General features: G+C 37.7%; 1 protein-coding gene across 17 annotated transcripts in view; it reads right to left on the bottom strand.

Moving 5' to 3' along the window:
• The window catches only part of NRCAM (neuronal cell adhesion molecule), a 287,278-nt gene that overhangs the window by 128,001 nt on the left and 131,866 nt on the right, over positions 1-27,411 (bottom strand). For all 17 annotated transcript variants that reach the window (XM_008071489.1, XM_008071493.1, XM_008071494.1 and 14 more), the window contains exon 3: positions 20,307-20,384. The gene's annotated coding sequence lies outside the window, so the exon portion shown is untranslated. The remainder of the gene's footprint in view (positions 1-20,306; positions 20,385-27,411) is intronic.

Here is a 27,411-nt window from a genome sequence, read left to right as displayed (position 1 = left end):
CACGCCTGGCTGATTTTTTGATTATTGTAGAGATGAGGTCTCGCTGCCCAGGTGAGTCTCGAACCCGCGGGCTCAGGCAATCCACTCACCTCAGCCTCCCAAAGGTGTGGGATTAATAAATTTTTTTACTCGTGAAAAACTGTTTAGAGATTTTAATTTCTAGTAAGAGTACTGAAACAATATCAACGTCAGAAAAGACAATCTTTGAACACTGATGCAATCTAAGTTTTAGAGACTTGCTTGCTAATTCAGGAGTGTGATTTAGCCACAGTTTTTGTTAAATATGTAACATAGTTGGGACAACGATCTTCAAATGAGTAGAGAAAGAAAAAAGTTCGGATTTTTGAGAGGCAGATTTTCCTAGTGGTCAAAAACTTACCACTGGAACCAGACTGACCTTGGCCAAAGCTAGTCCTGTTTACTAACTGACATTACAGTCTTAAGGTAAGGTATGCCTCCATTTCCTCACCTATAAAAATGGGGATCACAGTTTCTACTTCATAGAGTTATGAAGTTTAAGTGAGTTCATGTAAAGTGCTTAGAATAGTGTCTGTCAAAGATAAAGCATTAGGAAAAAATCAGCTGTTGTAATTGTAGCTAGTGTAAAATAGCTGAAGTGTTAAAACCTAATCTCCTATGCTGGGTGAGCTAGCATTTTACTGTAAAATATCTAAGAGAAATTAAACCCAATTTTCATCAATGGTTTGCTAAAAACCATTTACAAATTACTCCACTGGCAACTTGTAAATGAGGGCCCAACATGTGACAATTCATAGAAATCTAACAGAGGTCAACCTAGGAAATGCGGGTCAACGCAGTGGAACAGGAACCATGCAAAATCAAACAGTGTGAATATTTCATCCTTGGTTTCCACCCCCTTGTGATTAATTAACAGCCTTACTGCATCCACCCACCAGCTGTATCCTAGCTCATAGGCCTGACCCCAACTGAGGACTACAACAGTATAATGAAAACTGTGCTTCTAATTGTCCAGCGGGCGATCATGGTTTGGCTAAGAAAGCCTCTTTTCACTTCCCTCCTTTCTGATTAACTAGATGGCTTTATAAATCCCCTTAATAAGTTCATTTGTGTAACCCAAGGCTAGCTGCCTTTCCTTCCTGCTGCTAAGAGGGCTCAGCTGCTTATCTTTGGATGCAACCCATCAAAAGAGAATTGCTAAAAAATAAATAAATTTAGATCTGCTAAATTGACAAGTAATGCTGAGCTCACGTCTCCCCTAATTCAGTAATGCTTTTCCTGTGTCATAAAAGAAGTCTAAGTACACATGGTGAGACTGGCAGGAATCTTTTGTAGATTATTTTTAAAAACCCTTTGATCATCTCATAAGCAGCTAATTCCATAACTACCAATAAGTATGTGTAAAGTAACTAATATTCACAGAAAATTTTATTGTTTCTAGTTTCCATTTAGTCTTCCCAATAACTCTGGAAGCATATTGTTATTCTCATTTTACAAGTGAGAAAGTTGAGTTTTGGAGAGGTTAAGGGACTTGCATAAATACATTATTACTGTGTGTTAGCTATGGGCTTGATTTCAGATCTCCTGATTTTAACTCTAGTACTCTTTATACTCTATGCATGTGCCAATTGTTCATCTACTGTCTTTCATCCCCACACCTGTCCCTCTATAGTTTGTACTACTGGGGCCAGGAATTTGTCATCTAAATTTCCCACACCCCTTTATCAGTTGTCTTTCCATTGGTTTCTGCTAACTAGAGGTTCTGGTGGGCAATAAGAAAGCATAATAAAAACAGAGGACCTTGGTTCTCACTTTTAAAATGAAGCAGTTGATGGCAGTTGCTATAGGAGCAGTGGGGTCACTGTGATTTTGGACTCCAGTAGCCTAGGAATGGCCAGAACTTTTTATTGGTTCCAATCCTGGTTGTAACAGCAACTCTTGAGTGGATCCAGAGCCAAATGCAATTATCTCCAGCCCACTTGGAACCATGGGAGCAAGTTCATGGGTTCCAGGCCAGGGTACAAGCTGTTTCTGATCTGGGTATCTCCTTTCCTTCCTCTATGTTCCTCCAATACCCCTCCTTCTCCCTGGTGCAATTCCTGCCTTTCCAATATATTCCCTTGTTTGAAATACTTAAAGGGGTTTCTATTTTCCTGCTGAATCTTGCCTTACATGCACATATTAATACCCGCCACATGGCAAAACTTTAGGAAAGGGATATAAAGGAGAAGACACTGTCCCTGCCCTGAAGGAACATGTAATCTATCTGGGTGATAGAACTAACACATTTGAACCAAGAGTAGACAAGAAAAAGTAGATATATTCAAGGGCTGAGGTAAATGGCACCCAGATTTTTGTGCAGTGGGTAAATGGGTACTTCACCACAATTTGCCTGGTATGAGGAGAGGGACTTGCATTCATGTTCGGTCTTTGACACGCAGTCAAGTATATTCTCTGTGAGTCTAGAAGCAGCCCCTTGTCCAGCTTCCCCTTCCTGATCTTCCAAATCACTTCCCTTTTTTGGGACATGCTTAGTTTCTACTTCCTGCCCCACAGCCATTTTGCTGCCAAGTTGTCTGCCCCATTCTTGTTCAGTTTCTTGTTCCTTAACTTCTGGCTCATTATGATATTAGCATCCTAAAGTCCACATTTGCATCACCACCCAGGAAAAACGTTTTGTCTGTGGCAAAAAAGGGCACAATGGTGACATATATAATTTGGTACGGAACTATGAATTGCAACAGGGGTTAAGAGTGGGTGAAAAAGTGATTACATGATTGATAGACTGTCAAATATTTTGCATTCTTCATTAAATCTACTGATTTTACCTTTTTTCTTCCCCTAAAATTGAAGAATTCTCTCCCATTTCGAATTGGGTTTTATTTACTTTTCAAGCAAATACTCTTTTCTGAGGTCTCATTCTGTATTAGGTACTTGGCATATGTGAACTCTTCTACACCGAAATTTTTTCCAAAACCGAACGTTTTCCCCTTTACAGATGAGGAAAATGAGGCCCACAGTGGTTACTTCTCAATTGTTTTAGTCCGTTCAGGCTGTTATAACAAAATACCACAGACAGGGCAGCATATAAATAATAGAAATGTATTTTCACAATTCTGCAGGCTGGGAAGATCAAGATCAAGGCACAGGCAGATTTGGTGTCTGGTGAGGACCTGCTTTTTGGTTTATAGATGGTTGTCTTCTTGCTGTGTCCACACATGGTGCAAAAGGGAAAGGCGACTCTCTGAGGCCTATTTCTAAGGGCATGAATTCTCATTCATTAGGGCTCAGCCTTCATGACTTAATCACCTCCCAAAGGTACCACCTCCTAATATCATTACACTGGTGAATAAGTTTCAACATACGAATTTTGTGAGGACACAAACATTCACATCATAGCATTTACATTCCTTACTTGTTATTGGCAATGCCAGGACTCACATTGTCTGACTAGGTTGTCCGGCTTTTGAGTCCACATACTTAAAAACAATGCTAAACAACACATCTCCATGAATAGAGAACAGCATTCGTAACAAAGTGCCTCTGACAGCATCACGACAGCATCATGGAGCAGAGACTCCTCAGGGCACAGAGAAGAGGTGAAGGAAGAGGGGCTTTGGAACAACTCAGTTTCCCTCTGCCTTACATACTGGGGTTCTGCACATGACTGCATTTGAAAAGGGCTCCCCTGCTCTTGCTGAAGGAACACACTTGAGCTGGCACAGAGTTCCCAGAGGGCGTCTGGAAGAAGCAAAGGCTATTCTTTGTTTCACATGGTTACAGATGGAAGTCAGGCACTTCTGTCGGATGTGTTTGCACACACCTCAAGGTATGAAGAAGGGTGGAGAAGGCATGGCAACTACTCAGAGGGCCACAGATGTTCAAGCAATGGCATCCTTTTATCCCTACAACTAGTGGACAAAGCAGGGCCTCTGAAGCTGTGGAGCTGGGACTGCTTCTCTGCGGTCTCTTCTAGTTGTGCAACTTTTCTTACGCAGGCACTAGCCCTTCTCTCTCTCCCCAGCTATTCGGTATCCTGATGTCTTTGCCTGGAAAGAAATGAAATATAGAACTACTAAAGCATTGCATATGGAGGAGATCTCAGAGGGTTCATTTTGGCAGGAATCAAAGTGTAAAGTCCCTGGACTGTGGGAGAGTGCATAGGTGACTCGGGGTGCTAACCCCACATCTGATGTGTTATTAAAGCAGCAGCAGTTCAGCAAATATAGACTTGAATCAAAGAAACCAAGATCCTGCAGGAGACCTTCAGGTGTCAGTCAGTAGGTCGGGATGTGATTTTCTTTTGGGGGGGGAGATATTAGAGAGAGGCTCTTCACACCCTGAAATTACAACGTGAATGTAGGCTCTGAGGCAAGTCTTGAGGGTTGATAAAGATTTTTATTCTATTAATAGGAAACATACTGGCTTCAATGTTAGTGCCACAAAACACAGACCCTGTGTTTAGAGAGGCCATTAGGAACATTGTTCTGATTCATAAGGTCTCTTGTGCTTTCACAACTAGCAAATTAATTGTTGGGAAAAAACAAAAAACATTTATGAAATAAATAATAATACCTCTCCCCCACTAATCAATGTTTCCCCCTACCATTATGGACATTGATGGGACTTTGGCAGAATTATTAATGTAATTTATATCCTGAGCAAGGCATGATTTTAATCCAAAAGAGAGGACTAGGCAAAAAAAATCTAATTTCTTTGAGGACATGTATTTTTACTTAAAATATATGTGGCTGGCAGTTAAGAGTCTCCTCTGTGTCAGTGCCAGACACTAGTCACAAGCCAAATGCCCAATCAGTCTTTGTAAACTTATGATTAGCTTTCAACCCAACAAAGCCGGTGTTTGTCACTAGGATACTTGCTTCTCCAGCTACTGGTTAAAGGATCAGTGACATACTTCAAAGATTTTGGGAACAGTTTCTGTTCTTTTAGAAGAGCATTTGTTCTCTCAAAAACAAAAGCTAGATTTGTTCATTTGCTCCAAAAAATGAGAGGAACATTTCTTTTGATTGTTTTCCAACTCCACCTCCGCATTTTAACAATGGAAAGCCATAACGCCCTTTCCTCCTGCTAGCAGAATTTGTGAGTAAGCTGAGTTCCCCAAAAATGCCATTTATAAAGCTTGGGAAATCAGAGTGTCACACAAAATGAAAGCAGAGTTTATTTAGCTAACAGCATTATCTGACAAAGGGCTGAAACTTTTATTCCTTCATTCATTGGGTGAATTAAGCACCTACTAACATGCCAGGCAGTATTCTTGGTGGTGGATACATTGATGAACACAGTAGACAGAAGTTTCTGTCCTCATGGACCTAATATTCTGGAGAGAGGGGGTACAGATATCAGAATAAATAGTAAATTATATAATTTGTTAGGTGATAATATGGAGGAAAAAAAATGAAACAAGAAAGAGAATATAGGTGTTCCAGTGCATGTGGGGGTATGCACATTCATAGTACACTTGCTTACCACAGGTTCAGGAAATAACTCACCAGAAAATGATATTTCAGCAAAGATCTAAGAAAGTGACTTCGAGGCATGGAGACATATACAGGAAGAATGTTCTAGATAGAGAGAACCACAGTGCAAAAGTCCTGTGGTGGGAGCATGTCTAGCTTATTCACGGGCATCAAGGAGGCTAACCTACATAGGGCAGAGTCAGGAGAGGGTTTTGGCTTTGTATGAGTTTAATTAGGGCAAAGAGAAAGTAAACAATATTTGGAATGAAATACTTGATAATTAGGAGAGCATTAATAAAACTAAATACAAATTTAAATAAGATTTAAATTTGCAAAGCCACACTACATTTTGCAAAGCTATACTTGATTACTAGTGATCATATTTAAAGAAAAAGGTACATATTTATCATGATCACTGTCTGGAAGGCATCACTGAAATTACTACAATCTAAGTAGAGGAGGTTTTATGAGTAGACGGTTTTCCTGTGTAAGGGGATCATAGGACAGGGCTCCCTGACCAGAAAAGATAAACCCTCCATATGGAATTCTACTGCTTGACTCTAATGACAGGATTGAATTTTCTCTTCTTTTTAGGGCCATTTATTTTCCAGATTCTTCTGTTAAAACACAAACACTGGGTTATGATTGGGAAACGGGCAGGGAAAGGAGTAGGAAGTCACATCTAAGGCATCTATCAGTTAATTTCTTCTGAGAAGCAGTGGACAGTGAAATGCCTTCGAAATCCTGTGTGAATAAAATGCAGCTTGGATTCCTGGAGAAAAGCTCCTGGAAGGAAGGAGTGGGGTGGGGAGGGGGCAAGGTGCAATAAACAAGCTTTAATTATGTCTATTTCTATTACTATGGACAAAGATCATACCTGTGAGCAAACCACACTGACACTAAATTCCAATAATTTTTTTTTCCAAATAGAATCAGCCACACAAGAAATAACGTAAAGAATAGCTGTCATTACTGGAATACCACCTTATAGCAGGCAAGCATTCCTAACCACATCATATCGTTCGGTACAGAAATTTTTTTTCTATTTCTGTAGTACTCATTTATTTTACATGATGCACATGAACATGAAAAGGATATTTAGAACCACGGGTGCAGTGTAACAACCTTGACAGTCTTTAGATTTATTATTTGATGTGAACAGGCAGCAGGGTAATAACTTTGACTTCCCTGTGAGACCTTATTTGTCATATACATACAGTACATTGACCAGAACTCCCAAGGCCAAGCGCTGCTCTTGTGAACTAATTAAGCATTCTGGTGAGCACATCTCTTGTCCAGGCAGAGACGTGGTGGTGAAGCACATGAGACCTGAAGTTAAACTGCCTTGGTTGGAGCCCCTGCTCTACCATTTTTACTTCTGTGTCCATGGGCAATGTATTTAGCACTGTACCTTAGTTTCTTCATTTGTAAAATAAGGATAATAGTAGGTTACTATGACAATAACATGAGATAAAACATGTACTTGTACAGTGCTTAGAACAAGTCTAGCACATGGGAAGTCTCAAAAAGGGTGACTTATTACTACAGTAGAACATAATGATTTTCAGAATAGGTATCACTGGGAATATCCAATTCCAATGTTAAAATAGTGCCACCTACAACAGAACAATACAAATTTAATCCTTTACAAAAATTCAATTCACGTTTTTTACAGACAAGGACCAAAAAAAAAAAAAAATCCTCTGATATTGAAAAAATACTGCTTAGGGCATATTTTTGTTATTCTCAATTGTTATTATAACAGTGTTAATTTTACCTTATTAAATATTGAAGAAGGGCCATCACCATTAGGAAGAAATGAAAATGTATTATATAAAATTAAACCAATTTGTCTTTATGGAATACAATGTTAGATGATCCCAGATGCTATTTTTACAATAAACATCTATTTTCCAAAAAGGTCACCATGTCATGCATATGCCAACAAAACAGAGAAGCATAAGACAAATGTAGCCCTGGGTAAGTTCAGATCCCTGAAAAAATATCTTGCCTCCATGTTGTGCTAACCTGGGGCAACACTGAAAAGAATACGTCAAAAGAGCATTTCCAAAGAAAAACGTCAAATGTCTGTTTACTCTTGTTGAGGCGTTTAGGCCAGGAGGAAATATAAGTTAGTAATAAAGGGATCAGGCAAAATTTGTATTATAGCTGGCTTTTCAATCTGGAATTTCCTCATTTTCTTTCTTAATTTATTGTAGCATTGAAATTATGGTGCTGATTTCGAGAGCACTAAAGTATTTTATGAGTTAAGAGAAGCTCAATCTTGACAAATATTGTTTTCTTTAAAAACCCAAATGCTTCTGATTAAAATATACTATCAACTCAGTAACAGAAAATTTTTTTGTAATTGGTTTTATTTTACATTTTTTTCAGGAAATAAATTTTACTTTTATAGAATGTATATTTGTATAGAATTAGATTTCATTGAATCATAAAGTCTCATTAAAAATAATTCTTTAAAATATGAAAAAGGAAACTACACAAGATTCTCTATATTCTATAAATAGAGGTATGATCCTACCTTACAATGAAGTATACAAAGCACAAATATATAATGTCAAGCAAAGAAAGAATACTTTTTATAAGAAAATTAATTTAAAATGTAGTGAGCATTATCTCTAACATCATTGGCAAACAACTCTATATAATTTGAACAATTTTAAAAATAGTGCTGTTGTGTATCTTAACAAAGATTTCCCATTTCTTTTATCAGGAAACTATTAATGCCAGATGATAAATGTAATTTCATTCCAGATGCCAAAGTGTGTTACATGCCAGCCAGACTCAGGACAATGCCAAGTAAAATGTGAAAAACAAGCTAGAAGGGTTTCTGGTTTTCCCACAGATAATATTTATAGAAATTAAAGTAAGTATTAGTTTTCCAGAAAATAGGTTCCATATCCTATTGACACCTAGGAGGACAGAAACTAAGAACTGGTACCAGGTACCTGAGAAGTCATTAGCACCAACAAAGATCACTGGTACAAGCTACAGAAGGAAACAGGCAGGGCACCCACATGACACCAGCCAAATGACCTTCTCCTGCTCTCATGTCTCTGGGACAAATAAAAAACATGCTGAGTCAAATTTTATTATATACATTTCATAAAATATACTTCATATATATATTTTATGAAATATATTTCATTATATAGGAAACATTTGCCTATCTTATGTACATAAAAAGTAAAAGGTATAGTAGTTTTCCTATTTTTGAAAAAGTATGGCACTATTCCATTTGATTTAAACCCATAGTGGTATGGATTTTGATTAACAAATATCTAGGAGCACAAAATAAAAAAGGTATGAATGTAAATTTTTATGTGGGAATTTAAAATTATAATTTGGTGCATTCATTATGGCAGAATTTGTCCACAGTACATATGAATTCCCTCTTAAAGTCAATGCATCATTTTAGGACAGTATTAATGAGACTTGTGATTCATCTTTGTACATTCCCTAGGGTTAAACTGCCTTTCATCTCAATAAATTTGAAAGAATCATTAAGATGAAAATGTTTACAGAAATACCACCTTAGTATCGCCGGTACCTAACTGATTACCCTTTCCATATAGTAACCATAGGATTAAAAACACTACAAAAATAGCAACAGAAACAATGCAGTTCTTTCCCTTTATACTCTACTCAAATTTGTCTGTTTAGTAATAATGACATATTGCCCATTTATTGCTTCAAAAATGTTTCCAGTGACCATTGGGGATGCTGTGTATTGTTTTCCTTCATTTTTGCCCTTGGTATAATTTTTGCCCTTGGTATAATTTTCTTCATTCAGATCACTCTTTGAGAAAATCATTTCAATCTGAACTGTGTACATTCCAGGTCTCTCAGTTAATAAGAGTTTTTGACCTTATGATTTCTACAGCTAGTTCTCTTGGAGATGATTGATGGCATTAATTCTCTTTGCATGGGCCCCCTAAGAAATCACCTCCCTTCTTCAAAAAAGTGTACTAATTCTCAGGTCAACCTGAAACGACCAGTTATCACTGCTACCCATGCAGTTTTCTGAGCTCAACCTAAGATGTCTAACTGAGAACAAAGATGTCTTAGCTAAGATTGTAGTCATAAGAATAATGAGATTAAAGTTCTGGGTAAATTTAAGCAAAACAGCAAAAGGCAAGAAGCTACTGTTCTCAAGGGGCAACTTGCTTACCTCCTGGCGTCTCTACTTACCATTCCCACAGCCTTTCTACTAGTTTTAGGATCTCAGCACAAATGCATCTACCAAAGGAAAAGTTTCCTAACTGCTTTCTTCATCTTCTATGTTCTTTCATAAAATTTTCATATTGATGTCCAATTAATCTTCTTAAAAGAATGTTGGGCACACATCACTTCTCACGCAAGAACTTAACTGAGTATAATTCCAACATTTTTAAAACTAAATACACCTTATTGCAATTTTTTTGTGCTACATACATTTTGTGTATAGCTTAACTGTGACTTTTTGAGAATATCTGAAACATAGTAGCTCATTCAAGAATGAAAGTATAAATGTTTATTCATTCACGAAAAAAAGCAAGGAAGGAATGACACCACTCCAAGGTTACTTTTAATCACTTCTTAGTCTACTTACTGCTTTATTTATTTATTTATTTTTTGAGTTGGAGTCTCACTATTGCTCACACTGGAGTGCAATGGCACACTCACAGCCACTGCACCCTCCACCTGCCTGGCTCAGGGGATTCTTCTGCCTCAGCCTAGGTGCTGCTTTAAATTGGTTTACTTATTTTCTCTTTTGCCATGCAAATACCATGCTTATCACCCTCCTTTGTGCAAGATGTGATTTTCCCCACTGTAATTTTTGCTTTTTTAAATTTAATTTTTCTGAACTACTTTTAGAATCATGCTTCCCTTATGAACAGTTCAAATCCAAACCAATCATAAACCTTGGATAGTCTCTCAGTACCTAGTGGTCACCACTCCTTTGAACTCCCTGAACTCTTTTAGCCTATACAACACATTTAACTATCAGTAATGTTATTTCATGCTTTCTTTTGGTGTGCATACCTGGTACATGCATGTGTATATGAATAGTCAGTTTATACATATGTAACCAAAGAGTAGGAGTCCTTGAAAGGTAAGAGCCATGACTGGTTTTTTGTGGGTTTTTTGTTGTTGTTTGTTTGTTTTGCATTCCTAGTACTTCCCACAGCTCCGTATACATAAGAAGCAATCAATGATGTTTATTAACGAAGATGGCCACAACTCAGACATTACATGTAGGTTCCACAGCTAGTATTTCATTTGTATTAATGAAACCCAAGTAACTTCAGAATAAACTGATTTATTGTCAACAAAATGCTGAGATCCGAGGTTCAACTATGGGCAATATTCCCTCTACTTACTCAATGATTATTGAACATGACACTTGTAAGGAACCACATTTGACTCAAAACTGAAAGAAATCTATTTTCTAAAAGAAAGACTTTCAATAAATAAATAAATAAATATAAATAAATAAATAAATAAATAAAAAATAAAATAAAAGAAAGACTTTCAAAGGTTTACTCTTTCTAACAAAGGTCTTGCCATGCCCTAAATACTGGATCACTTACTGAATGAGGGCAGCTACCTTTCAGTAATAAAAATAATTTGGAAAGAATCAAAAAGTCTATTATAATATAGGTATTGGAAATCACCTTTCTTACTGAACTTGGACATTGATCTAAAGAAGAAAAATCATAGCATTCAAAGGTTTCTTTTCAAAAAAATGAAAATGTCTATCAATTTACTATAAACCTGCTCTGGGCAATCAACAACATCAACACATGAGAGGACCCAAGATAAAATTTAGGGGAACATTTTCCTTAAGCATGACTTCTGGTTTTGGTAGAATCTATTTATTTTTCCCACTCCTCTATGACAAGAAAGCTTTTTAAGAACCTTAAAAAACATGTACCAGTCAGATAACTTATTTTGCACACCAAATCAATGTGAAGACTGTTTTGCACTAAAGCATATCTACAACTGGATTCTCTGTAAGAGGGAAATGTTACATAATGAAGGAATATTTTGCAGGACACTTGGAACTTAGATATATTTTCCAGGTCATTTGAATCATTTAAATATGGTACTTTTTCTAGTTATATTTATCAAATTCCTGCTCAGTTTTTTTTTTTTTTTTTGGTCCCAGGTAACAAAGCCATTTAGGAAACAACATTAACTTTTTCTTCTCTGTGCTTTTTTGACAAAAGTAAATAAATAGAAACTTACAGAAACCCTGTGCTCCTTCTCCATGCTGGACTGTTCTCTGACTTCCATTCTCTCCTTTCATAACCTGTTCCTATGGCCTTTCCTTCACCAGGCTAACAGCTTCTGTCAGCGGGCTTTTGTTTAGTACAGTATCAAAAGCTTTGCAGAAAAACGGATTAATGGTGTTCACTGCTTCTCTTTGTTTACCCCTTCAATTCTTGTAGAATTCAAGAAAATGCTTGTCTAATTACAAATGTGTACTCCCTCTTTGACAGTTTATTTTGGTGCATTTCTCTTTTGAGTATGTTATATAATTAAAGGTTTTTGGAAAACTGATACATTTTAAATAAGATTAAGTTTTCCCACATATATCTTCTACACCTAATATGCATTATAATGATCTAAACACATATTCTGTGTACTTTGAATTCTACAAGAGAAACTGATTTATGCAAATGCCATTGAAGTAATTCAATATTTTCCTTTTTTATTTTCCACAAATGTTCGTGAGACAGCAATGACCAAACATTTTAAAATAATAGTAAATTTGAGGTAAAACACTATTAATCAAATAAGAGAAGCTATGTATTCTGTGAACTTCCAAAATAGACCTTCAAATAGTCCTGTCATTGATATAGCTAAATAGAATATAAACATCCTCATTGATCTGGGCATAGTGGCTCATACCTGTAATCCCAGCACTTTGGGAGGCCAAGCAGAAGGATTGCTTGAGCTCAGGAGTTTGAGACCATCCTGGGTAACATAATGAGATCCTGTCTCGACAAAAATAAAAATATTAGCTGGACAAGGTGGTGCATGCCTATAGTCCCAGTTACTTGGGAGGCTGAGGTGGAAGGATCACCTGAGCCCAGGAGGTTGAGGTTGCAGTGAGCCGTGATTACGCCACTGCACTCCAGCCTGGGCAACAGAGAGAGATTCTGACTCAAAAAAAAAAAAAAAATTCCTTATTTAAGACTTATTCTTAAAAATATCAGAATTCAGCCAGGCTTGGTGGCTCAGCCTGTAATCCCACACTTTGGGAGGCTGAGGTGAGTGGATTGCCTGAGCCCGCAGGGTCGAGACCCGCCTGGGCAATTTGGCGAGACCTTATCTCTACAATAAATCAAAACATTAGCCGGGCATGGTAGCGTGCGCCTGTAGTTCCAGATACTTGGAAGGCTGAGGAAGAAGGATCGCCGGAGCCCAGCAGGTTGAGGCTGAGGTGGCCGGGAGTGTGCCACTGCACTCCAGGCTGGGCGACAGAGTGAGACTCCAACTCGGAAAAAGAAAAAAAAAAATCAGAATTCCATCCTTCACCAGTAATTTCACACCAATGCACCAACATTTAAATGATATAAATATTGGTGACTTTTACCACTTTTTCATACAATAGTTTTATACAGTGATTCTCTATTACATAAAAAGTCCTCTTGTTCAGGATGAAATTGTTTGCTTTGCTTTCCCAGTGTTAAAAGTAGTTTTCCCGAATAACACCCATGGTTTCCTCTGTTAAAATACTATTGGCCAGGCATAATGGCTCAGCCTATAATTCCAGCACTTTGGGAGGCCAAGGCGAGAGGATTGCCTGAGCAACTTGTTGAGACCTCATCTCTACAATCACAAAACTAGCCAAACATGGTGGCGTGCATCTGTAGTTCCAGTTAATTGGAAGGCTGAGAAGAAAGGATTATCTGAGCCCAGCCGGTAGAGGCTGTGGTGGCCATGAGCATGACACTATACCCTAGTCTGGGCAACAAAGAGTGAGACTCCAACTAAAAAAAACCCAAAAAAACTATAGTTGGGGCTTCAAGGCTCAGTGGGCAACACCATCACCCCAGTGTCACTGGCCATTTCTTTAATGCCTGGACCCTCTCTCACTATTTTAGAACATGATTTTCTGATCCTGTTTGTCTTCTTGCTGAGAATGAAATGGCCAGGATGTTTTTAAAGTAGCAGTAGGATTCTTATGTCTCAAATAACAAGTAAAAGATACTAAACAAATTTTAAAAAACATCTTAAATACTCATCTTTTTCAAACTATAAGCCAGGAAGAACCATATCAAGATGAGCCTTTTGGAAGCATACTATGAAAAAAAAAGTGATTTAATGGGAATTTAGAATATAACAAGAGAAGACACAATCCTGAATTAAGCAGAGTGGAAACGAAATTACCCTGGCTGGCCTCAAGGGATTCCTGCCTCTGGGAAGAGTGGGTTTTCAGCGGAGAGGCCAAGTTCACCAAGTGTCTAATGGGCAATCCATTTGCACATCTCTTCTTGTATTATTCAAGTGCAAACTGCCCTCCCTAAGTATTTTCAGCTTTTTCTGTTTACAAAAATTTAGAAAAGAACAAAAATAAAACTCAGGACAGGACCATGCAGAGGACAGAGAGATGCCACCAAGCATATATTTATTTATTAGAAAAGCATTTCTCCTATACACATTATCGCTTATAGTCATAGAATCTTTCGTGAGAGGAGACTATCACAGCAAGAAGTCTGCTAGATCTGTGGTTTTGTTTCTAAAGGCACTGGTGTGCAATATACACCCAGAAGAGCCATGTGCAAATGGGTCCACTTGAGCAAAGCCGCAGCCGGTGAGGAAGCACATCCGACACACCTCAGGTGCAGGGGTGGCTTAAGGAGCATCCCAGAAACACATTAATCAACACATTCAAGGAGTGCATTAATCAACATGGCCAGGACGGCTGGCATGCCCCATTGTTTCACTGTAGCATGCTAAAGAACACAGAGCGGCAATCTGAATGTGAATTTCCACCACGCTGCACAAAACAAAACCCTTTTCAGAACTGGCTCCATGCACCATATCCTACTTGACTCTTTCTATAGAAATCATTCTCTCCTGTATTTGTGGTAGTTTATGAACTTGCTTTCTGCAACAGTCAACCAGAAACAAAGAATCTTTATAGACCAGCTAAGTTTGACAATAGCTGTAGAAATGCCTTCTGCAGATATGAAAACTTGAATCTGTCCAAGAAATTTTTTCTTGGTCTCACAAAATGAATGCTGTCATGAAAGGCAAAATAAAACAAAAGAAAGCAAAGTAAAAAAAAAAAAAAAAAAAACATCTATCTGAGTATGCAGTCAGTTGTGACAGCAACATACTGCATTACCAGCAGGGGCTTGGTCCTGGCCTCCTGCTCCACACTGGGTTTCATTTTCCTCCTGGGTAGTTCTCTAGATAACCCTCCTGTCAGGATTCAACTCTCTCCAAAAGCAGCCAGGGATGAAATGGCCAGATGCTGGAAGGAAGACACATGATAAAATACTCACAGAACCTAAGCACACATATCTACCTTGGGGTACACAGATTATATGTGGACCTGAGCATGCGAGGCTTTCTGCTACTCCTGCTGTGGGTAGCACTTCCTATTGTCCATACTTGGAAGTCTCTCACTCAGTATGTTACGGTGCAGAGTTGAAGATCAGTAAATAATGATTTTGCTGATGAGAATGAGCATCAAGATCATAAGTCTGAATGAATAAGGGGTGTCATTTGGAATAAGCTTCCTCTCAGGAGGAGAGTTATTTTAATAGAGACCGCGCTTGCTGGAACAAGGGCCACAGGGCAATGCCCCCTCTCTTTTGGAGGCTGTGTTCTGGTCATCTCAGTGAGCCTCAGAATTAAAGTCCATAGACCACTAATCTAGCATTATCTCATCACCAGCTCTAATTCTACTAATTATAGAAAACAATTAAAAACTACAAGCCAAAGTACAGCAGGGGAAACAAATCTGATACAGTAAGTATATGCAAGAGGGCTATTTGCAAAGGGCACTGCATCAGCGGTATATAAATGCTAAGTTGTTACACATTTCCTGTCCCAGAGTGACTCAGGCGAAATTTTTTCTTCCAGTTTCAAAACAGATACATATTTCTCCCCACTAGATAGCAGTGGGAGGAGAGGGAGAACACACGGAAGCTGGAAGATTCCTTCTACTGACTCCTAGCACTCAATATTGCTGCCACAAAAACATAATGCTGCCTTTCTCATCACTCTCTCACCATTGCATCATCCTTCACCAGCTACCTTCCCAGAGAGGATGTTGATGTCATTCTTCATATACCTTTCACCTGCACTTTCTGAGTCTTTGGAAACAGCTATTAAACGGGGCAGCCCAGAGTAGTGGGAGTAGTGGGAAGGGATTAGAGTGAGCTGTCTGGAGAAAAATGGTTGTGTCCCAGAAGAATAATGAGGACGGGATGCAACGGGTAGAGAGTGTAATCAGTAAAGGCATCTCAATCATAGATGCCATTATAACTCAGAGATAAATATCGGGAAATGTATTATAATTTAACTTCCCCATAGAAATGCTGTACATGGGATTGAATATACTTCCATCTGACTCCAGGACACAGGGCGTTGCTCAGACTCCACACAGAAGTGGATGGGATGGAAGAACAGAATGTTCTTCACTGCACTGTCATTCAGTTTCCAGGAATGCTGCGTTTCAGTGGTGAGTAGACATTCTGTGAAGAAGTTTGCCACAGTCACAATAGAGGGGCTGTCCAAAGATGCTCATGTTTCAAGAAATGTTGTCACTTCATTGGAATCAGGATCTTGCTCTCATGATCTTGCTCTCATGATAGGTCAGGGTGAAGAGGGAGGAAGTTATTAAGTATAAGAAAAGACTGCTCTGGTTTTCCAGATGACTAAATATTGAATCAAACTTAATTGGCAAGAAAAAACAAAGAGGTGAATATTTTTTACTTAGAGTTAGATTCCTGTCTTGCATTTGGTTCTAGCTTCTTAGGGTAAATGCTTTATTCCTTAGGTTTTCATCCTTCGCTTTATGGGACAAGTATTCTTTTGGTGGATGCTATGTGTCCTCTGGATTTGTCTGGTATCAAGTAACATGAAATAAAACTTCTCAGTTTTAAAATAATCTTGCTGGACAAAATTTTGATAGATCACTTTACTGTTAAATAGTATTAACATTGTATTATATTTGGGCTTTGTAATAAAATATTGGTTCACATTTACAAATCAACTTAATTATAAGATAGTCTTTTTGTTTATCTGGTATACTATTATCTATTCAGAATATAATTACTCTTCTCCTAATATGTATGCATAACTTTAACAGTTTAGGGCTGGGTGCCGTGGCCCACACCTGTAATCTCAGCACTTTGGAAGGCTAAGGCGAGAAGATAGCTTGAGCCCAGGTTCGAGACCAACCTAGGCAACATAGTGAGATCTTGTCTACAAAAACTAAAAAAATTAACTGGGAGTAGTGGCATATGCTTGAGGTTCTATCTACTTGGGAGGCTGAGGTGGGAAGATTGCCTAAGTTCAGGAGTTTGAGCTCACATTTAGCTGTGATTGTAAACCCGATGCAAATACTCCAGCCTGTGTGACAGAGCAAGACCTTGTATCTCAAAACAACAGTGACGACAAAAACAAAAACACAGCTTAGTACTCTAAGCCAAGGGAACAAGCAACTTTCAAGTCATCAACCAAAACCAATCAGTAAATAATTTCAATAATCTGATAGATTTTTCCTTTTACATAGCTTACCAAATGGGAACACACTTTAATGCATAGCTATTCATTATTCTTCTTCAGACTCACTGTGGTTACTACTTGTACCAAACTTACACTAATGTAACCAGGGCAAAAAATCATTTATGTGAAGTGATTTCAGAGGTATCCACCTCCTTTCCTTCCTCACTCTGGTTGTTTATTGAAATGCCACCAGTAGCAGTCCTACATTTTAGCTCAAGATTTTCAAACCAGGTAGAAAGTAGATTTTTCCACAGAGAGGATTTATATGCTAATTGTGAACTGTTTTTATGTGCAACACTGGACATCAGTTTAGGTAGCACCTCCCAAAGAGAAGGGTGTGGGATGGACATGGGGGTTGCAAACCACAGTTCACAATCCCAGCTGCTCACATCTTTCCGACATCATAGCACACCAGGGAATGTGGGAAAGACTGAAAACTCGACATAGTTACAAAAAAGCTTACTTATTCTAATGCCAGAGGTCCAATACTTGAATAGCCTGGGGACATTCTGAATACAAGTGTGCTTTAGAATTTTGGGAAGTTTTCGCTAGTCTTTGTGAAGCGAGGGAAAAAAAATGGGGAAGACATTCAGAATTTAGTTTTGACCAGATTTACCCATTCACAAAGATAAAATGAGATATTTAATGGCTCTAATTGCATCTGACAACTTAAAGTTCACTCGAGTGACTTTACAAAAGACTATCCAAAAAGAACCAATAAAAAGTGTATGGGGGGAACCCAAAAAACCCAGAATTTATATATAAAAAGTTGGGTATTTATTCTTACATGTTTAAACTTCAGTCACCTTCAAAGTGCTCTCCATTTGATGAAATACAACTATCAAGATACTTTTTCCACTGCCCAAGACAGTTTTTGAAATCATTAGTTTTGAAGCCTTTTAGTATTTCTGCCATTTTTTTTGTTTCACCTCTTCCACATCAGCAAAATGTTTCCTCTTGAGGACTTTTTTTTCATTGGGGAAACAAAAAAATGTCGCTCAGGGTGACATTGGTGAATAGGAAGGGTGGGCACAGGGGTCATGCTGGTTTTGATACAAAACTGCTGAACACTCAGTGCAGCATGGGCAGTTGCGTTGTCCTGGTGGAAGAAACAGTCTCCTATCTGCCACAATTTGTGACATTTCTCCCTCAAATAGTGATGCAACCTTCTCAGAATTTCCAGATAAAAACTTTTGTTCGCCATTTGATCCAGAGGAACAAATTCTGAGTGTACTACAGGGGGCCTGCCCTCCAAAAGATATATCCAGTTTTTTGGGGGTCCCCCCTCATATATTGAGAAAGGTAAAATTGAATCTTTTCACTTGTTGCTCTAGAAGACAGATTTTAAATCAAACAATCGCACATACAATGAAGGAAAGAGAAAATATGCGTCTGGCCTGTTCCAGTTCCCTTAGAACTTCATGAACGTGTGCTAGGAGGTAGGAACACATCTATTGTGGAGTCCAGAGGTTGCCACCTTAAAAGGGTGCCATGTACTTCCTCATTGTGGCACCTCTGCTTGCCTTGTCTTTCCTCTATTCTCTCATTGACTGCACATCATTTACAAATTCCCACGCTATCTGTCTGCCTCTCACAGGTACCACATAATATATTATCTACTGAAGAATTCACCATACCTTACGACTAATACTAGTATTTTATTGGTATGTCTTTGTGCTTAACATCATTACTACTAATTCTTAATTCCTACCTATTACAACTTGGTATATATGCATTCTGTGTCCCTGCCAGAATGGAAGAAGCTTACTATCAGACTGCTTTACCTTGCCGGTATTCTTTATTTTATGAAATATGGACTCTTGTAGGTAGAAGGGGCACATCAAAACTTTATAAGACATTTTGTATTAACTAAGGGAGCTTTCAATCAAAAGAGCCATTTATACAAAATTAAGTCTCTTTTGGTATTGGTCATAATTACTTAATGTATCAATTTTGCTAGTCTTTGCTAATTTTCACTTTCCAAGGACTCTTAAGAAGAATAAAATATGTGTGCTATTTGATTTACAAAGCAACATTCTCTGTTTTCAGATTTGGAGATTTGAAATCTGTTTCCAGATTTGGAGATTTCTGCTGGAACTTTGAAACAGTGTAAGAACTAATCATACAAAATCAGTTTCAATACAGCACAATGAAAGCAAATTCAGAGGAGGCGTGAATCATTTCCTCTTAATTACAAAATGACATCTCAATGGATCAACCCAAGAATTCTGAAGGACAAAGGACAATATGCTCAAAGGATTTCACTACCTCAAAATCTTGCATATAATCTTCTTTTCTTAATTAAAGTCCATGAGAGTTTATTTGTTAAAAAGAACCTAAGTGGTAAAGGACTAAATGTCTGAACAATCACACTCTCATAATTCTTTAAGAAAGCTATTCTTGGTTGAGATACAGTTCTCTGAACTGTGCTCCAGATTTCCAAGTAAGATATTTTTCATCAAGTTCATTATTATAATAGATGGCCTTTCAGAAGGCACCATGGACCTAGCAGGGTCTGTTCTAGAGTTGATAATTCTGAATGATCTAAAAAGGAGTAGGGTGGACAGTTGGGGGTGGGAAATAAGAAATGGGAAAGAGATTTACAGAGCAGAAAGCACATTTCAAAGTAATATTTAGACTTTCAAAACAGACTCTTTTATTATTTGGACTTCATTGTGAGACAAGAAAAATCATTAATGAGTGGTATACTCTTAGGAGATTTTTGATATATGATTGAGTCAAAATGAAAATTCTTTCCTTGCAAGAGATTTCCTATAATTTTTAGTCCTTAGTTCCTTTGGAAACATATTTCTTTTACTAGCAGCACTTTTACTCTACTGTCTATTTTCTGGGTTTTATCATTCCTGATTTACTAAAACAAAAATCTTATTACTTAGAAAGGACATGAGGGCTGGTTTTCTTCCCTGTGCATTTGATCCATCCTCTTTGACAGTGGTATGATTAATGTTTTTGCATCTATGTTCCTACTCTCTGTTATCATACTTCCTGGATTAAAAAGTATTAAATACAGCAACCATATTACACAGTCATGCTATTTTAAAGTGTAAACATTTTAAGAAGACAAACTCTTACCTTTAAAGAATGTCTTCTTATCTGAAGAAGTTGTTCTTCTTTTTAATTCTTTAAACCAAAGGTCTTCTCAGCATTGCTCTGTGGGTTGAAGAGTGGGGGAAATGTTAACAAGACATTGGTTGTCATCAATCACAGTGGACTGTCAATACATTAACTCCAACTGACTCCCTGATGGGAAACACAATTACAGAGAGAGCCCTGCAAGAAAGACAAATTATGAACAGATTTGTCAAAACATATCTCTGTTGACTTCAATCAAAAGTGACAACAGAGGCCTGACCAGAACTCCAGTGGACATCCCATTAATGGATCCCAGCATAAAGAGTCATGTCTGATCCCTCTTTTTTAGTTTAGTGTTGAGAGTTTTTTGTAATGTAGACATACAGTGTGGATAAAATACTTCCTTGCCATGTGGTTGTTATTATTATTATTATTATAATTATATTTAGGAACTCTTTAGACTATGTTTGAAAGGCCCCAAGCTTTTGAATAGGATCATCAAGAGAGGAGAGGAACAGCCAAGACCTGAGAAAGTCCCACCCGGGCCGTGATTAAGACTCAGCCATGGACAGTGCCCAAGCCCTGCAATCTCCAACTCTCCTCTCAGCCTCAATGTTTCCTTTGCCAATATTCCAGCTGAGAATTAGCCAGAAAAGGACAGCATGGAAGGAGAGTAGAACAACCACAGCTGAGCGCATTAAGTTTCATTTTTTAGACAACCAATTGACAGACGCCCAAGGTTTCTAAGGGAGGATTTGTATCTTTTTGAACTTTGGATTTTTGGAAACAGAAGTCATACCATCAACCTTTTAAAAATCCTTTCAAGAAGAGAAATAGTGTAAGAACTAAGTGTTAATTCAGGAATTCTGGACTGCACTCAGATATTAGGACAACTATGAATTACAAAGTTATTCTGTTAATAAAATAAAAAGAAGCATAATAATCGTTGCCATTTTTGTTTGTGTTATATTTTCTTCATTAAATTGCAAAAATAAACTTCCTTAACTACATGTAAGGCCGCCTTAATAGATTTTCATTGCATCTGATTCAATGGTATTTTATCAGGATAAAATCTTTATCTTGTGGAGGTTAGTGATTTTCCTTGCAATTGAAACCAATTTTATAGTAATAAAGATTCCATTTCCACTTTTAAAAAATTCTCCAAAGGTGTGTAGGGGAAAGTCTATAAGAATTTTAAGCTATGTTTACAAGAAGACTTCAATTCAACAAACTTACACTGAGCATGTACTATGTATCTGTCAATTCACTGGATAAATATAAACAAGGAAACAGGAATAAAATGTCAGTAATTCATGCTCCCTACCATCAGGGATCTCAGTCTACATGCTCGTGGAGTCCTACCACTTCTGTGCCTCTCTGCGAAGCATACTTTTTATGTACTTTTTAATGTTTCACAAGAGGGGCAGGTGAGAAAATGCTGTTAGGTAGCATGTGAAAAAAGATGCTTTGAACATAGATTTTAAAGGAAAATCAAAGGAATGTGGTTCTTTTGACAAGTTTTAATAGTTTTTAGCATAATTTAATTAAGGGAAAATGGTCTAAGAAAAGCATATATGTAATTTTGCATAGGTATGGCTCCATTGCATCCTGTGGAAAAATTATTTCATCCTTGCTTACATGTATTATCAATAGGGCACTGTCATATATATATACCTGGGGTGCCAAAAATGTATACACATTTTAAGAGATGTTATCTGTGTATTAATTTTAGTTCACCATAATCAGAGTTTCTGGATGCTAATGGTAACCATTATGAGCACTTCTGGTAATTACAGAAGTCAAATATGTCTTGTATTCATCTTTTCTTTGGTATATATTATTACAATTTTAATACAGTTTTTCCTTTCTTAAAATGTATATACATTTTTTGGCACCCTGGTATATATCAGATGTTACTCAGGCTGGCCTTGAACTCGTGGGCTCAAGCAATCCTCCTGCCTTAGCCCCCTCAGTAGCTGAACTACAGGCAAGTGCCACTGTGCCTGGCCCACTGCTCCATTTTTAACCTCCTTGTGGTAATTTAAACCCTTAAGCCTTTGGAAGCACCACTAAAAAACTATGTATCAAGAATTATGCCAAACATTTCCAGGAAATGGATTTTTGTTACATTCATTACTCTTGTTTTGGCAATTGTGTCAATGGACTTTCATCACTCTGAAATGCATTTAGGTCAACAGAATAGGGTAATACATCATTGCTAAGGACTATTTTTCCAATAACCAAGTAACAAATTAATTTTTTTTTTTTCAAAAATACAATCAGCTTATCCTATTAAATAAAACCAGTCCTATGTCAAAAGGTCAAGATGAGATTTGTTGTATTTTAAAAGTAACCTTCAGAAAAGATAAATGACACCTACGTGGAAAATGTAAGAAGCCCAAAGGCCATAGTACACATGATAAACCAATTATAATAAAAGTAATTCAACGGTATATGAGCATAACATTAAAAATTCAGCAATTCAGAAAAGTGAATACTTGCCTTAGTCACTCATTAAAAAATAAAATAACAAACGCCCTAATTGCTTCAAAGTAAATTGCTATTGATTGGCATGATTTTTCTTAAGGGTTTTTTGTTTGTTTGTTTTGCTTAGTTTTAAAACAAAAATCATAACATTCAATACAAAATTTGTTATTATAAACACTATTAAGCAAAATATCAGCAAGCAAAACATTCAAGCACATACTAAAATCCCATTTGGTTTATACTTTCTGGCACAATTATAAGGATATTTAAAATGTTTACTCTTTAGTTCTTAGGAGACTGATTTCTAAAAACTGGCCTCCTTAACAATATAGCAAAGATTAGATTACATTGAAATATCAAGCATTTGACCCCCTCTAGCCAATTCTGTTTTCAATTCTAACAATTATTTCCCGTGTACACTCCTCAAAGTAAATATAGCTGAGAATATTTTCCAGAACATCAATTTAAAAAACTTTACATATAACAGTATAGTTATACACCTGCACTATTATGCATGTGTACAACATGCAAAATCGTGTTTTTTTATCACTATAAAATGAGAGGAATTTACAAACTTACTTTTAATCTTTGGTCTTAACAAAAACTTGACTAGTAGCAAAAACATAGACTAGCCTCAAATTCTTTTTTCTTTCTTAGTTTCCTGTCTCTGACATGGTCCTTGGACTAAATTTTGAGTTCATTCATACTTATTAACTGGAGAAAAAAGGATAAGCAAACCACCCTGTTAAAATTGGCATTTGTCTTTGGTTTCTCTGGGGTGTGCCTTTCATCCAGCAGCCTAATTCAGCTTGACATGGCAAAAAGTCAAAATCATCTTGCAATCCAGTTCTCCCATTATAATAGCCTATGAAACAAAGTATGCTCTAAAAAGCAGAGAGTATGGGTTGAGATAAAGCAGGTTCTCCAATGAGTAGCTCAACTAGATGGCACCCAGAGGGCCTGCCTCTACTGCAACTTGTATGGCTGGGCTCCTGGGGACAGGGCCCTGACTTCTGGCCTACGTTTGGCACCAAGTTCAGCCTACTCTTGCAAGGCTACACTTTTTGGGACTTGAGACCAACCCAGTGTTATACATCTTTTATTTTTTTAAATTTTTAAAATTATTTATTTATTTATTTTTTGAGTTGGAGTCTCATTCTGTTGCCCAGACTGGAGTGCAGTGGCCACTCCTGGCCACCGCAGCCTCAACCTGCTGGGCTCCAGCGATCCTTCCGCCTCAGCCTTCCAAGTAGTTGGAACTACAGGCGCACGCTACCATGCCCGGCTAATTTTTTGATTTACTGTAGAGATGAGGTCTCGCCAAGTTGCCCAGGTGGGTCTCGAACGCGCAGGCTCAGGCAATCCACTCACCTCAGCCTCCCAAGGGGCAGGATTACAGGCTGAGCCACCGAGCCTGGCTTGTTATACATCTTTTAAAAGTCAGGGTAAAAGCAAGAAGAGATTCATTCTGACAGAAAAGTTACAGGTAAATCAATATAGATCACGCTTTGCCTTTCAGAGAAATAAATTCACTGATCCCTGGATAAGTCAAATCAAACAAATTGAAGACTGATTACTCACAGATGCTTTTGACCATCTCAAGTGACACTATCATTTGCTATCTTGTAGACTGATGCAAATATCCAGCAGTGAGCAAATTATATTGATAGAGGGCATGCTGGGTATATACCATCTTACTGTGGGTGCAGTGGCAATCATGTTGTATGCATTATTTCATGGTATTATTGCTAAAGTTTGAATGTGTTCCCTGAGGCTTATGTATGGGAAATTAATCCCCAATGCAACAGGGTTAGGAGGTGGGACCTTTAAGAGGTGATGAGGTCATGAAGGCTTTGCCCTCTTGCATGGATTAATGTCATTATTAAGGGAATAGGTTTGTTATCTAGAGTGGATTTGTTATAAAGACCACTCTTCCTCTGGCTCTCCTGCACTCTCTTTTGCTCTCTCTCATCTTTTTGCCTTTTGCCATGGAATGACAAAGCAAGTATGTCCTCACTAGACATGGGCCCCTTGAACTTGGACTTCCTTGCCTCCAAAATGACGAGCCAAATAAGTTTCTTTTCTTTATAAATTACCCAATCTGCACAAAACATACAAAGAAAATGGTGCTTGGTACATTTCATGGTTTCACAGGAGAAATTATTATAACTATAAAATACAGAGTTCAGTGTTCAGTAATGGCTAGCTGGCTAGCAAAGAGTCATGCCCCCTTCTGTCACGTAGGGTGGCTGTGGGAAAGAGGCTCCTGTCTAGGGTCTACATTTCCAGCTCCCCTCAAATCTAGGTGTGACTGTGAGATGTAAGGGAGCTAATATGTGTCGCTTCTTCATCCAGATGTTTTAGAAGTAAAAGCGTCTTTTCCATTGCCTCCTATCTCTTCACTCCTGGCTGAATGTCAACACCAGTGTCACCTCAGAAGTACAGCAAGGCTTCCATCAGCATGGGTATCTGAAGGAGAAAAGAGATTCTTCTCTCCACACTGATGGTCTACACCACTGACAATAAACTGTTACGTGAGCTGAAAAGAAATTCTAGTTGTGTGATATTTCCACAATTTTCAGGGCTCGTTAAAACAGTTAGCTCTGCCCTATCTAACAGAGTCAGCACAACGTGAACATAATAGAAATCTTAAGCGAAGTCTTTTTCTCACTGACCTTTTTTTCTATGACTATATATAATCTAGAGAAACAGACTTACTTTTAAAATATTAGTGTATTCAAAGTACTAGAGCAAATTGATTAGAGGGTATTAAATGTGTTCTAAGAGAAACAGTTAAAGTAACAGTGCTTACTTCACCTAGAGAAGAAAAAACTTAGAGGAATCTAGTTAAACTGTCAATAAAGGTACTAAAAATTTTATATAGCAGTGTTATTTTTCAAGTTCACTGATTTATGGCAAACAAATATAGAAGGATCTACATGGTTTATAAAAACAACACTCTCTAAGAAAATACAGAATACTGAAAAGAGAGTTTTGAGATAATCTGATTCTATAGATACAGGAGGGACCTGGAAATCCTTTCTTATAGGCAGCCCCAGAGGGTTCTGATGCAGGTGGTCACGGTCCACACAATAATCAACCTGGTGGAGTAATGTTTTTAGGATAATGATGGTTAAACAGTGAAATATGCCACTTTGTGGTGTTCCCAGAAGAAAGTAAAATACAGAATGTTTCTCATCCACGGGGTAAAAAGCACACATTGTCAACAAACACAAAAGATCTCTGGGAATCTAGAGAAGTGAGACATGATCCCATTCCTTAAACAACTCACAGTCTTGGGAGAGTAGGAATACTTATTGTGTGCCTGTGTGTATGTTTTTCGTGTGTGTGTGTGTGCGCGCGTGCGCGCGCGCGCGCGCGTGTGTGTGTGTGTAGAGGAGGTGGTGATGAAGAGAAAGAAAGAAGACTTGAATAAAGACAATGACTCAATCTTGGTGTCTCATTCATGGGTGTATGTCATGGGTATATGTCTCATTCATAGGTATACCTCAGTATGGCCCCAGGGACCCCAATCTCCCTTGGGCATCCTTGTTCTGAAACACAGTCTCCTGATGATGTTAACACGCACCAAGATACAGATTGAAACAAAGGAGGTCGAGACACCCAACCCTATTCAAGAAGCAAAAGAAGTTCAAGTTTATATATTTTACAATATCAGACTTCTATGTAAAGATTCTAGGAATAAATGATTCTAAGGAAAACAAAAATTTTTTTTATAAAACCACAGCTACATGAGGAGCTATTGTTTATGAGGTACAGAGTTTCAATCTGGGATGATGGAAAAGTTCTCTAACATGGGTATGGTGACAGTCACACAACAACGTGAATGTACTTAACGCAACTGGCCAGTACACTTAAAAATGTTAAAATTGCAAATTTTTTGCTATGTGTATTTTATCATAAAAAAGAAAAACAAGATCATAAACTTTCTTCCAATTCTGTAAATTAATACATGTAATATGATATTTGTAGGAAAAATTCAACTTACACCCTATACTTCTCCATCAATAATACTTTGTGTGTCCTTGAAAAGCCAGGAAAACGTTAATTTATTCAACAAATATTTAATGAGTAACTACTATGGCCCAGGTACTGGTCTAGGTATTGAAGATACAGTAACAAATAGAATAGAAACAAATCCCTGCCCTCACAGAGCATTTATTTATTCATCTTTCTTATACTCAATAGTTATTAAATGTCTATTATTTGCCAAGTTCTGTGCTGAGCACTGAAATATAATGGTGAAAAAGAAATAAAAGTATCGGCCAACTAGACTCCTCCCCACCATCATGAAGCTAATAGTCAATTGCAGGAGACAGATATTAAACAAATAATCACAGAAATAGATCTAAAATACCAACTTTGAAAAGCTGATAAGGCAGAGATATGTGGTGCTCTGAGAGTCTGTGGTGACAAGAACTGGCTTAGTCAAGATCAGTCTTTCCTAAGCTGAGACCTATAGTGTTGGGGAAAGGACAATGTGGCTAGAGCAAAGCAGGGGACAAGGGGGAGAGATCTCTACAATAAATCAAAAATGAACCGGGCGTGGTAGCGCGCGCCTGTAGTTCCAGCTACTTGGAAGGCTGAGGCGGAAGGA

This window comes from Carlito syrichta, unplaced genomic scaffold, assembly GCF_000164805.1.
Source record: "Carlito syrichta isolate Samal-C Ts95f unplaced genomic scaffold, Tarsius_syrichta-2.0.1 Scaffold314339, whole genome shotgun sequence".
Classification (NCBI taxonomy): domain Eukaryota; kingdom Metazoa; phylum Chordata; class Mammalia; order Primates; family Tarsiidae; genus Carlito; species Carlito syrichta.
This window is presented reverse-complemented; position numbering and strand designations above follow the sequence as displayed.